Below are 14,347 nucleotides of genomic sequence, written 5' to 3' on the forward strand. Positions count from 1 at the left end.
AATGAAGTGGTACACCTAGTTCAAATTCGCACAAAATGAGGTTTACGTCATGCATCATTAATGTGTCTATATTAAACGCTTCAGAATGTTTGGTTTAATTAGAGGCAGCGTAAGTTATTATTCCAGCTCCTCGAAAACAAAATGTTTGAGGAAATCGGGTTGCAATGCCACCAGGCTGCTCAATTCTGATTACTTTGCTCTCTCTCTTATGTGCTTGCGTGCGTGTGTGTGTGTATTGTAGCGTTCCTAGTTAAAGGACACAGTAGACGTAAAGCATTGCTGTGGAACTGGGGTCCATCTCGTCTACATTTAATTCTCACTTCTCTCTTCTCTTCCTCTGTCCCCCCGGTTCCAGCGCTTCATCTTCTATTCGAAGGCTCATACCGCCTCACCCTTCCAGGTTTCTTTTGCTAACCCCTCCTAATACTTGAAAACGTTTCCAATCTAAGCACATTCAACTGAGCCCCGTTCACCAATGTACCACACAGTCTTCAATATTCTTTTCTGGGTGGCCGTCTTTGTCACAGAGTAAGGACCATAAAATTTGGCACTGGATTCTATTACTCCTTTCCTTACTAGAATGAGGTCGGTGACGAAAGTCTGGGATATCTGAGCAATGTCTCTTGTCAAATTTTTTTTTTTCATTCGTTTACGGTACCTCTCCTCCTGTGATTTTTGTTTCCTCTCCTCGACGATCTTAAGATTTTCTAACAGCCCCAGTTCACGGTCCGCTTGAAGAATAGGGGTCTCTCCTGAAGAAGCGAACTGCGGGCTGCATCCCAAGCCACTGGTGTAGGAGCGATTGTGATGTCTTACAGCTGCTTCTAAAGAGCATTTCCATCCACCAGGGAAACTATCGTATTGTTGTACATATCCAAGAAACCTTTGCACAAGTCAATGCGTGAAAAACTCCGGCAACCACCCGTCTCATCTATAATCGTGTCTATCTTCGGCATGGGAAATGGTATAAGTTCTGTGTGGCGATTGAGGACCCTGTAATCTGTAGACAGTCTGAAAGTTGCATCTTCCTTCGGCGCAATAGTTATGGGAGAAGCGAAGAATGGCACCGAAGGCCGGATTATATCGGCGTCTAGCATCTCCTGCAATTCTTTCAACCATATCTTGCGTTCTCTTGACATGTTATAAGGTGATTTTCGGATGACGGTCTTGTCAGTTAGCTCGAGAGGCACCTTGTGCAACTTCATCTCTTGTGGATAGCTTCCTATGCGTACCAGTTCAGGGTAGGTCGTTGGAATATCCTCCGCGCACTTGACAATTCGCAGGTTATCTTTTCTATCTTGCTGTGTCTCTTCCCTTGATAGTCCTTCCACTAAAACTGCATCGTCCCAATATACGTTGATTTTTAGCTTCTTTATATCTGGTCTGGATAGCAGAAAGTCGTACGTCACTCCCGTTATCACCAGTACTTCACTCTCTATTTCATGACATTGGAACTCGATGTTTACTGAGGCCCACTGATTATGCATTGTCACTTTTCCATCGTACCCTTGCACCCGTAGTACTCTTCCACTATGCAGGTGGCTTGAATCTACCAGCTTGGCATTTATTATAGACACAGAAGCATCGCTGTCAATCAAAGCCATCATATGTCTATTTCCCACTTTGACAGGAATGTGAAGTAGGCTAGAGCAAGTTAAATAAACAGTCTCAGTTGCGGTCAGTGGGTCGGAGTGATCACCCTTGTTTATTAGTTTTTTTGTCGTCGGAGACTCTTGAGCGTCTGAAAGTAGGGGGACAGGGTCGTTGTCGACGGTATTCACTCGACCTCTGGGAGCACGCCAGCCCAAGTTCTCTGTACTGCCTGCAAGGCGGCTAGGTTCTCGCGGATTATGGCTTGACCAATCCGCGCCGGTCCGTCTGAAGCGACTGCTTGAGCCAGTGGTTATATTTTCTTCTGAAGTAGATGGTATGTTGTGAAGGCACTCCAGGAGCCCGTCTATAGTTTTTGGTGATCGTGCTTGCACTAGCTTCAGGACTTCCGCGGGCAATCCGTGCATTATTAGAGCTACTATGGCAGAAGGAGGACGCATAGGCTCGGCCAGCTTTAAAAGGCGGCGTTTTTCAAAGAAATACTCGACGGAGGAGCCCTGCTTAAATTTGAAATCAAGCGCGGCGTCCCATCTTTGCACTGGGTTGCTTCGGCATGCCGTCAAGAATTTTTCCTTCCACTGGTTCCAAGAGTTTCCAACATCTTCAATAATGTGCAGATAGTACCACTTCCGTGCAACACCTCTTAAATAACTACGCATGTTGGTAATCTTGTCCTCATTAGAGTGCCATTTATTCTTCCCAGCGGCATATTCATAGAATTCAAGCCAACTTTCTGGGCTTGAAGACATGCCGTCGAACGCACCGGGTTCTACAAAATTAGTCGCCGGCTTCTCAGCGTTTAGAGAGCTTATAAGTGACGTCACCAGTTGGTTTTGTTGCGCCATCTGATCTTGTTGTAGCTGAAGAGCTTTCAAAACGAGGCTCACCTCTTCTGTCGAAGACCGCAATCCAGAGTCCTTTCGACGCATCGGTTGAATAACTATTTCGTCGAAGATCGCCAGACGCAAGTTCACTTTCACCGCACCCTTCCGACGTAGTTCAGCAATGTCTATGGAAGCCTTCTCTAAAACCAGGTTCACGAGTTCTGCCGAGTTGAGTTCGCGAGGTAGTTTCACCGCTGGTTAGTCTTGAGCTTGGTATCTCGAAAAGATGATCTTCTCTGCGGAGGTCTCCTCGAGGAAAGATGTTACCCACATGTTGGAGTCAGTTGTCGGCTGCGTCAAAATATTGTAGCGTTCCTAGTTAAAGAACACAGAAGACGTAAAGCATTGCTGTGGAAGTGGCGTCCATCTCGTCTACATTTATTTCTCACTTCTCTCTTGATGATGATGATGATGAATCCTCAACAAATAGCACAAACCCACTATGGGGGATAGGCCACGAATCGGGTGGTAATATGATTGAATGAATAAAAGAATTTGGTTAATAAATAACTAACACAAAAAGTAAAATAAATATATAATCCAAGATGAAAAATAAACTGTGAATACCTGAGTAAAACTAGTGAGCAATACTACAGTAAACCTTGCGTTGATAAGAATACTAAATTATTAAAAGAAACATATACTTAAACTTGGGTAAGCGAAATTTTTGAACAACAATACTAGAAGGATTTAAACTGTGTATTATCGCTTTTATATTTTTTAAATTTCGTAGACTGAAGTAAAAGTAAATCAATTGGGGAAACTAAGAACTATTAACAAGGCATTCTTTTTGTGCCACATAGAAAATTATAAATGGCTAGGCATATGTTCCTGTGGCTGTATCCCAATACTGTTGCTCCAAGGGAGAGAATAGTAGTGCTGTTTAAAGGTAATCCTAAATTTTGAAGTGGAATTTCTAGACATAGTTTTCGGTGAACAGAAAATCGCCGACAAGATAATAAAAAATGATCTATAGATTCGGGTTCATTGCAGAGGTAGCATAGAGGGGATACCGCCAGACCACACCTGTGCAAGTAAAAATTAAGTGTTGAAATACGGCAACGCAGCCTAGTAAATGAAACTTGGAATTTCCGGTTAGGACACCATTTTCGGTTCCAAGAATAATTTAGGTGCGAAAAATCTGTGCATTTTGCTAATGACAGGGCTTTTTTGTCTTCGCTCAAAGAAAATTGCCTATATCTGGCTGCAGTGACGTGCGCCGTTGCCGGCAGCAGACATAGCACGGGGCCTGTTGAAGAAGCTCGGGCCAAGGAATCGGCTATTTCATTAATACGAATACCTCGGTGGCCAGGGACCCATACCATCTGAACTAAGCTTAAATGAGGCGGGGCTAATGAATAAATCGTGTTCAATGCTGTCGATTTTGTAGACGCAGTAAGTGCGCTGCATACAGATAGAGAATCTGTAACAGTAATAACTCTTGTAGTATCAACGGGTAATTTCCTCAAGGCAAGAACTATTGCCAGAAGTTCGGCATGAAAAATTGATGTGTAATCTGGTAGGCGAAGTGAAAAAGACCAATCAAGGGATGGTGAGTAGATACCCACGCCTGCCTTCTCTTCACACGAAGAAGCATCAGTCGCTATTACATTTATTTTGAAACGAGCCAAATATTCTTGTAAGCGGTCATTCAAATATGTTGTGGGCAGAAATTTTGCATTGTTAGGGAAAATGTCTGCAAATTCAATTTTGAGCGATCCTGTAGAGCTATGAAGCGGAATTATTTCTCTAAGGCTAACATTTAAATGTGTTAATTGTGCTTGCACAAATACAACTTGTGGGGTATGCAACCGTGAACACGTGTTCTCAAAAAATGGATGTGGTTCACTAATAAATGCATATTGTCCCCGTCGTAGCGAAGATTCATAAGCTCTTAAGTAGGTTTGAACCGTAAGCATGTGGAATCGCGTGTGAAGAGTAGGTAGGCGTGCTTCCTGGTATAATACATTATTAGCAACGAATTTAGGGAGACCTAAACATAGTCGAAGAGCTTCTCTTTCTAACAGAACAAGGGGCTTTAATTTATATTTTGCACTTCCAGATAATAAAACACAGCCAAATTCTAGAATCGGTCGTATATACATACGATAAATCATAATTGTGTCGCTTCGCATACCAGAACGTCTGTTACTAACTCTACGTAGTAGACCTACGGCTCGTGTCCCCTTCGTTCCAATATTCTCAATGTGAGAACGCCAGTTAAGTTTTCCGTCATATATGATACCCAAGTATTTTATTGACTCTACCTGAGGAATGGTTCTTTGTTCATATACTAATGATAACTGTAACGGCCCGGATAACGGAAAAACAAGGACTGCACTTTTGTTTACGTTAAGTGATAGATGCAGATCGTGAAGCCACGTCTGTAGAGTACAGAGGTACGTTTGCAAAGACAGGTGAAGAGAATTGATGTCTCTAGCAGTCGCGAAGAATGCAATGTCATCGGCATCGATATACAGATTTACATCGTGGTGCAGCGGAACTGAACTCATCAATAGGTTAAATAGCACAGGAGACAGAACAGCCCCCTGGGGCACCCCTCTTGTCTGATCGAACTGCCTTGAAGAAAAACCGTTTTGAAAACAATGAAATTTTCTGTTTCTTAGAAATTCAAAAATCCATGCCATTATATATCTAGGAAAATTGTAGGACTGTAATCTGTCTAGCAGGAGAGAGTACTCAACGCTGTCATAAGCTTTTGCGATGTCAAGAGTCACTAAAGCACTCGCTTCTTTTCTATGTTGAGCAAGTTGGATGCGGCTTTCTAAATCTACATGCGCACACCAAATGGACAGACCGGGCCGGAAACCTATTTGGCATGTGTTCAGTAACGAATTTTGGAATATATGATCCATCATGCGATCATATAAAACTCTTTCAATTAGTTTCACCATATTTGACGTAAGAGAGATAGGCCTAATGTTGTCAAGATTGTAGCCGGCTCCTTGTTTTTTAAGCAACGGAATAATTTTGGCTGTCCTCCATTCTTGTGGAATCCATGAATTTTGTAGAGAACAATTTACCGTATTCAGAATGTCGTCAGGAGACATTTCAAACAATAATTTTAGCATGGCATTGGAAATGCCGTAAGGACCTGGAGCTGAGGCAGGCAGAGACCCAAGGACATTAGACAGTTCTGACATTGTGACTTCCACAAAGTCATCGGCGGTGGGGGGCCTTAGTGGCCCATTCGGCAAACGTGATGTTAAGAGTTGAGCTAAGCCCTTTCCTATGAATTCTAATGAAGCAGATATCTCGCGTGGTGAAAGAATTATCGATTCAGTATTCGGTCGTGTCGGTATGAATTTTCTGTATCGCAGGAATCTGAACAGAGCTTTTTTGTTGCTGGGCTTAGAGCGGAAGTCATGATGTTTTTCGTCATATCCGCATTTGGCATTCGTTACTGTTCTCTTGAACGCAGCAGCTGTGAATTTATAATCACTCCAGTTACTCAGACACTGATTGTAAAGTAATTTCTTCCATGCGGCTTTTCGTCTTCTATAATCCCGCGTGCAATCCGAATTCCACCAAGGAGAGGTATTACCTTTGCTTATGGTAACATTATATTGGGACTTTTTAAAGTAACATTTTAAGACAGCGCAAAGCCGCATGGCTTTGATGTCATTGGGTATCGTTTTCTGGGGGTTGAGGACCGTTTTCAAGACACTCTGAAATTTCTGGTAGTTGACAAAAGTCCGCGTCGGAGACTCCAGGTGAATAACAGGACAGACAATATCAAACCTAATAGCAAGATGGTCACTAGTTGAGGCTGAGTCGACAGTAGACCAGGAAGTTACGGCAATTCCTGAACTGGCAAATGTAAGATCCAATGCTGATTTAGAAAGGCCCTGAATAAATGCAGCTAAATTCGTGTTTAAGCAACAAAAATTTTGACTAATTGCCCAGTCCGACAATCGCTTTCCACATGAGTCCGTTTTGAAACCCCAAGACACATGATGAGAATTAAAGTGTCCGGCTAGCACAATTTCTTTCCTACAAGATTGGACAACGGTATCGAGGAAACGAGTATCATGCACGCCTGTGGGAAGATATGTATTAACTAATGAAAATGGGGAACAACCAGGAATAGTTACATCTATTGCTAGTATCTCACACTCTTTAGACATATACTGATAGGCAATTTTTACTTTGTGGCATATTTTAGTTGTTATCAAGAAAGCAAGTCCTCCGCCTCTCGATGAACGGTCCAATCGAAATAAACGATAATTTTTTATATGAAAATCTTGGCCGTTAGAAAGCCAAGTTTCCTGCAAAAGAATAATGTCGGAAGAAAGTTGTGAACAAAAATATACTAAATCGGTAGCTGCTGAAATAATGGAACGGCAGTTCCACTGTAATACCTGTAAATAACCTATGATGAATTAATGCCTACTTTAGAGACCGCTTGCTCTAAAATACTGTCTTTTAGAAAATCTTTCTTCGAGATACTGTCTTTACCGTACTTTGCGGGTTTTGATTCAGGGACAGAGCTGGAAGAGTTAGAATTAGAATCTGACTTGGAACGACGATCTTTCACAAACTTTTTGTTTTTTGAGTGCGGCACAGAGACCGATGAGTTAGCGTTAGGTGATCTTGTGCGTTTGAGGGTCGGGAGGTCCATTTCTATTTCCTGGTTGTTTTCCGACACTGATCCAGACAAGCAGCCGTTGTCGGTCTGCTGAGTAGAAGTTGATGGCCTCGCAATTTTGCGTCTTCTACATTAACTGATAATGGATCCATTAGCTGTTGAGCATTCGATGTTAGGGTCTGTGAAAGAATCTGCGAGCTAGCATTAGCACTCGTTAAAGGACTGAACAGCTGAATCATTTGTGAAGTCAGCACTTGAGCTAGCGTCTCTGACAAGTTTAATATTAATTGTTCCATGGCTTTTCACAACGCTTTTTCGACCGCTGTCGCAATAGAATCGGAAAGGGCTGAGTCTGCAACCATTTGCTGACGGGCTGTCACTCCTGCATATCCCCTAGGTCTCCCCTGAACCTCAACAACAGCATCACGGCGTGAGCAGCGTCTCCTTTCAATGACATCTATAATTTGCATTTCCTGTGATCTTGCAGGGCAATTCGAGTAGTTAGCGGGGTGACCACCGCCACAGAGACAACATTTCTCTTCTGATGACGAACAATCACTAAAATTGTGGTTGTCTCCACAAGTACGGCAGCGGGGTGAAGATCTGCAGCCCCTAACGCTGTGACCAAATCGCCAACACTTGTTGCGTTGTAGAATGCGTGGAGCCAGAGCTTCTACCTTGTAAATTAAGGGCCAGACCTTAATTTCTGTCGGCCGCATCGTCCCAGCACATGTAATTATGACTGACTCTGTTGGTACCTTTTTATTGTCAATTACTCGACTACACCGGTAAACGGATACGACTCCAGCCACCGAGAACATGTCTAAAATCTCGTCAGGGGTTAAAGTGACGTCTTCTCTTCCTCTGTCTCCCCGGTTCCCGCGCTTCTTCATCTTCTATTCGGAGGCTCACACCGCTTCATGTGTGAGCGCGTGGGCGTGTGTGTGTGTGTGTGTGTGTGTGTGTGTGTGTGTGTGTGTGCGTGTGTGTGTGTGTGTGTGTGTGTGTGTGTGTGTGTGTGTGTGTGTGTGTGTGTGTGTGTGTGTGTGTGTGTGTGTGTGTGAACATAGTTGTCTACTGAGAACATCAATATGGACTGCGCACGCGTGTGGTAAGTCATAATAGTACGATAGCGTAATAATAGTATGCATATAGTCGCAGAAGATGCACGACTAGAAGTGTTCATCCGAGTTTCTTTCTGCAATTTTGGACGTGGACCACGCTGCTGTCTGTGGTGGACCCTCCGTGGGACCAACAGCGCCAACAACGGCGTTTGTATGTTTTTTTTTTTGCGATTCAGCACGCTTGTCTTGGCATGGCCCATTGGGCCACGAGAAACAGCAAGAACACCGCCTCGTCTTGCCTATAGTGAATTCCAATGGCAGAATCAATGGTGAATTCAATTTACTGACGAACTCTGCGACGGAGCCCAGCAACTCCCGAAGGGGCGCTAGCGCACATTCCTTTCCGAAAGCGCCCGGCATTTCTCGAATTTTTCGTCGTTTTCAGCCTTTCTGGCACGGACTCGCAGGCATGTTGTGTTTAGAAGTTTAGCGTTTCTTTTTAAGCCACGCGCGCTCTAATGGAAATCACACCACATGTAGGTCTGCTTCTCTCGTCTGCCCTGACTGTGCGTCGCAAACATCGGAGACGAGGCGAAGCCCGCGATCAGTTCGATGCCAACCTATCGGAACAGCCTGAAGTGCCTTCGGAACTGCATTTCATGAACAAAACTAAAGGCTGCTAAAATGTAAACCTCCGAGCCTTGTTACCTGGCGAACGACGTCGTCGATAAAAAGCGTAACTTTCAGTGTCTTGGCCGCCAGCCAAAACATGATGTCGATAGCTTGCTTGAATACACTAGCTACCGGAGCTTCTTCGTCGCTTTAGACCACGCTGGTCAATTCGGAACTTGAGCCAGATGAACCATCGCTCTCCGCAAGCAGTAAAAGCGCAGCTGACTATGCGAAGTACCGCTCATTTCTTCCCAGAGATTCGCCTTCACAGGTGCGCGCGCCACATGTTGGCTGTGGGTGGACGGATATCAAGCGACTTCCGGTCGACTCCGCCATTTTTGCGGAGTGGACAGCGGCGCCCCGTGGAGTGGATCTAGTGGCCGAGCTGCTCCCGATCCGCCAATAAAGGATACGGGAGGCAATCTCAATCTCCCAATTGAGCAGACTTGCTCCGCGAAAACCAGTATATCTACTACCGCAAGTACTCCTAATCTGCAATTGGAATTCACCATTAGGAAACCGACAAGCTTCATTAAACTGCGCGATAAACAGCAGTGACAACCGCTCGTCTTGCTATCCAAAATGTGCAGTGTGTGACAGGCCAGTCGGAGTGATCAGATTTTGACATAACTTGCGGGAACGCGAAAGTCGTATTTGCCGCCAGTTTCGTACACAGGTGAAAGTGGGTGGCGCGGGATAATTTCAGCCTGTTTATACTGGCTGCGCTGTGTGAAAAAGTGTGATCTAAATGTTTTCACCTGAGCATCATAAACACTAAAGTTTGATTGAGCATGTACTGTACCAGGTACTTTTGACGCGTAAGCATTCTAGGTCGACTTTCTTCGGAAATATGCCCATCAATCTGTCTATAACGCGTGACACGATGCGCTCCATAGGTAAAGATGTGGTGCCCGTCGTTTATCGTCTACGTCTTTCTCACGCAGTTTTTCGTTAACAGGGCAACATGAGAATGGAATATGACTACGTATGGCTACCGAGATTTATGATTGTGGCTCATATCATAAGAAGCCAACAAACAATGACACCAAGGAAAGCATTGGGGAAATAACTCGTACTTACTAAACGAATTACAGAAATGGTAAATTAATGGAAATGAGAGTGGCAGCCTCTCTAGGTTCATTGACCAGTCGCCTTCACCCATAAAAAGTTTGCATACTCGTGACGCCTGCGGCAGAAACGATGTTCCACATCCGCCTACATGGTTTGTGGGTGGTGGCGCAGGCTAACACTTCCGGGCTTAGATCTAGTAGTAACACACAAATACCCCAGGAAATGGACGAAAAAACGGCGCCGTAGTGGATCAACTGGTAGAGCACCGCACGCGTAATGCGATGACGTGGAATCGTTGCCCAACTGCGGCAAGCTTTTCATCCACTTTCATATTCATTAGTTTATAATTTCCTTAGTTCAATAAGGAAGTACAAGTAATTTCCCCTGTGTGGTCACTGGTGTCTTTGTTTGTTGGCTTCTGATGATGAAATATATATATATATATATATATATATATATATATATATATATATATATATATATATATATATATATATATATATATATGTGTGTGTGTGTGTGTGTGTGTGTGTGTGTGTGTGTGTGTGTGTGTGTGTGTGTGTGTGTGTGTGTGTGTTGATATACCACGGCCGAGACGACGCTTTGTTCCAAGAAGGAAAAATGGAGCCGATGCAAAAACGAACACGCGCCGATGATTGATGATTACTTTGTACAGATGAAGATAAAGTCCGCATAAATGCTTACACTAATTTCCCTCGTGGATGGAAGTGGCCAGCCTGGCTGCACATTAGATAGTGGAACAGAGATGAAAGGGCTTCAGGGGGGAAGCGTGCACGATGTCTGTTTTGCGGCAGCGTCCGTCACTTGGGGCACCAACGGGTGTAACGCGATATTTCACCGGCGAGGTCTGCTCTATGAATTTGTAGCGGCCATTATATCGAGACTCAAGCTTCTCACATAAACCGGGTGTTCGTGCAGGTGTCCATAGGAGCACATCGTCACCAGGGCGGTAGGAAACGACGCGGTGAGAGGCATCGTACCGATGTTTACGATCGTCTTGGCTGGCATCAGTGTTGATACGGGAGCGACGACGACATTGGGCAAGACGAGACACAAACTGGTCGCAAATGAATGGTGAAGCGTTGACGGGGCCAGAGAAGAAATAAACATCGACTGATGAGGTTGGGTGGCAGCCGTATACTAAGAAAAGCGGAGAGTATCCGGTGGTCCGTTGAAGAGACGTGTTGTAAGCAAATGTTACAAATTGGAGAATCGCACGCCAGTTACGATGGTCAGGCTGAATATACATGGATAGCATGTCGCATAGCGTGCGATGAAATTGCTCTGTTAGGCCGTTGGTTTGAGGGTGGTAGCTAGACGTTGCCTTGTGCACGGTGTTGGACGCTTGCAGAACTTGATTAAGAGTGCTTGAAAGAAATGCCTTGCCTCGGTCACTCAAAAGAACGTGAGGCACCCCGTGACGTAAGTAGATAGCCTCCAAGAAGAAGGCCGCTACTTCTGATGCAGCTCCTGAACGTATTGAGGCTGTTTCAGCGTACCGGGTCAAGGGGTCGACAGCAGTGACGATCCATCTGTTGCCATGTGGAGTAGGTGGGAGTGGCCCGAAAAGGTCACTGCCGATGGCAGAGAAGGGTTCTACTGGACAAAGAAGTGGTTGTAGCGTCGCGACCGGAGCAGTAGTAGGTCGCTCACAGCATTAGAAAAGCGTGCACGAGGCAACATATCTATCTATGCTCGTGGAAAGACCTGGCCAAAAGAATCGGCTGCGTATGAGCTCGTACGTTTTGTGGTAGCCCAAGTGACCTGACGTAGGGTAATCGTGTGAGGCCTGCAGAAATGCAGCGCGAAGAGAGCTCGGTAGAAGGGGAACCCATCGATGGTCTTCCGGGTGAAAAATGTACTTGTAGAGCACGTCGTCTTCGAACTTGAACAGTTTGAGCTGTTTCCGTAGCCTGGCATTGGGTGGAGATGGAACACCGCTAAGGCGATTGATGATACCATGGCAACAAGAATCGGCGCGCTGGTAAGTGGAAAGCACTGAAGGGCGGTTTGATGGAGTCAAGGAAGAAATCAGTGTAATAGACGATGCGTCCTCCGTGCAGCCAATTGGACAAGGGGATGTGATGTGCTCCGATGATGGCTGTAATGTGCATCGGGAAAGAGCATCGGCATCTCAGTGCTTTCTTTCGGATTTGTATGTGACATCGAAATTATATGCTTGTAATCGGAGTATCCAGCGGCCAAGGCGTCCAGACAAGTTTTTGATTGTCGACAACAAACGTAGGGAATAGTATTCAGTCACAACCGTGAGATGTCGACCGTGGAAATGTGGACGAAATTTCTGAATCAACCTGAAAACAGCCAAACACTCTTGTTCGGTTATCGAGTAATTCTTTTCCGCGGAAGTGAGAACGGGGCTTGCACATGCAACAACCTTTTCGCAAAATTTGTGGTCGCGCTGCAGCAGAACGGCACCAATTCCTTGACCACTAGCGTCAGTATGCAGTCATGTGGGCGCCTTGTCATCAAAATGACAAAGGACAGATGGGGATGTTAGTGCGCGCTTGAGTTCTTCGAACGCGGCTTCACATTGATCGTTCCACTCGAAGAAACTGCAACTAGCAAGGAGCTTGTGGAGGGGCGAGGCAATGCTGACAATGTTCCGAATGAAACGTCGATAGTATGAGGCGAGTACAATGAAGCTGCGATGTTCTTTTGCACGTAGTGGGCGTGGAGAGTTGAGCACTGCGGAAATTTTGTCCGGATTGGGCTGGACGCCATCTTTGCTAAAGAAATGACCCAGGACTTTAATCATTGTACTAGCGAAACGGCACTTCCTCGTGTTTATTTGGAGCCCGGCATTAGAAAGGCATCTCAGCACTTCATCTAAGCGTTGCAGATCGTCAGTGAAAGTCGAGGAACACACAACGATGTCGTCGAGGTAACATAGACAAGTTTTCCACTTGAGGCCGCGAAGAATAGTGTCAATCATTCTTTCAAATGCGGTGAGGGCATTGCATAGACCAAAAGGCATTACGTTAGACTCTTAAGGACCATCCGGAGTAGAAAAGGCGGTCTTTGTCCGCTTCATGCATCGGAATTTGCCAATATCCGGAGCGAAGATCAAGGCTGGAAAAGCATTGCGCGCCTTGCGAAGAATCAAGGGCGTCATCGATACGGGCACCGGATATACATCCTTACGGGTGATCTTGTTTAGCGCGCGGTGTTCAACACAAAATCGTACCAATCCATCCTTCCTCTGCACTAAAACGACGGGTGATGACCAAGAACTCGTGGAGGGGCGTATGATGTTTCTGTTCAGCATATCGGCAACGTTCTCCTCGGTGATTTTGCGTTCGGCCAAAGGACGACGGCGTACAATGGTCTGGCCATCAGTGTCGATACGATGGAAGGCAACGGAAGTCTGTCTGAGTGACGCAGTATCCACATCAAAGGAGGCCTGATGCTTCGTGAGCAATTTTCGCAACACTTCACTCTGAGCAGCAGTACAGTCAGGAATTGAATTGAATTGGATTTATTGATAGGGAAGACAGAGAGGTCGAGCTGAGCTAGTGCGCTCTAGTCTGCTACTCTGCACTGGGGAAGAGGGAAGGGGAGTGAAAGTACTGGGATGGATGATGATGATAAGAGAAGTGGTGAGTGCTCATGTACATGAGACAGTTGTCTTGCTAGAGCCGCTCGTCGAGCTTGGTGTCCTGCAGAAACTTCAACAATACTTTTGTTGCACGCATTGAAATTGCAGTGTCAGGCCATGGGCCGAGGATAGCTTCCTCCGACAGTAGTTGCCTGCCAACGCTGGCTAAGAAACTTTCTAACGTCCTTCGCTCCAGCAAATATGCTGGGCAGTCACACAGTAGGTGTTGCAATGTTTCAGGCGTCTGACAGTGATCACAATCAGGGCTGTTCGATTGGCCGATGAGGTGCGCGTAGCGACGGGTGAAAGCAACGCCGAGCCGAATCCTGTGTAGCAATGATGTTTTGCTCCGTGTAAGCTTCGGGGGCAAACAGAATTTACCGTCTGGGTCAATCATATGTAGACGTCTGTGAATGTTGTCATAGTGGGCTCTGTAAGCTTTTGTAAGGCCCTGCATGAGTGCCTTGATCATAGAATTGGTGTCAGGTCGCGAGTAGGCAATCCGTACTTCATCAGAGGAAGAGGACGCTGATCTTGCCTCACTGTCAGCGAGTTCATTGCCAAAAACATCACAATGACTAGGCACCCATTGAAAGGTGATCACGTGGCCACTTAACTCGGCACTGTGACGAAGTTCGGCGATTTCCAGCACGAGCAGGTAGTATGGTCCTTTCTTTAAAAAACATTTTATCGCCTGTAGCGCTGATTTGGCATCGCACAATATCGTCCATTTATGAGGTGTCTGTGTTCTCATAAAACGGACAGCCTCCCGTATTCCCACAAGTTCCGCAGCCGTCGA

At 45.5% G+C, this 14,347-nt stretch overlaps 1 protein-coding gene across 12 annotated transcripts in view; it reads right to left on the reverse strand.

Annotated features, from left to right (window-relative positions):
- The window catches only part of LOC142592534 (uncharacterized), a 283,219-nt gene that overhangs the window by 229,333 nt on the left and 39,539 nt on the right, over positions 1-14,347 (reverse strand). The window lies entirely within an intron of this gene.

Source organism: Dermacentor variabilis, chromosome 9, assembly GCF_050947875.1.
Source record: "Dermacentor variabilis isolate Ectoservices chromosome 9, ASM5094787v1, whole genome shotgun sequence".
Classification (NCBI taxonomy): Eukaryota; Metazoa; Arthropoda; class Arachnida; order Ixodida; family Ixodidae; genus Dermacentor; species Dermacentor variabilis.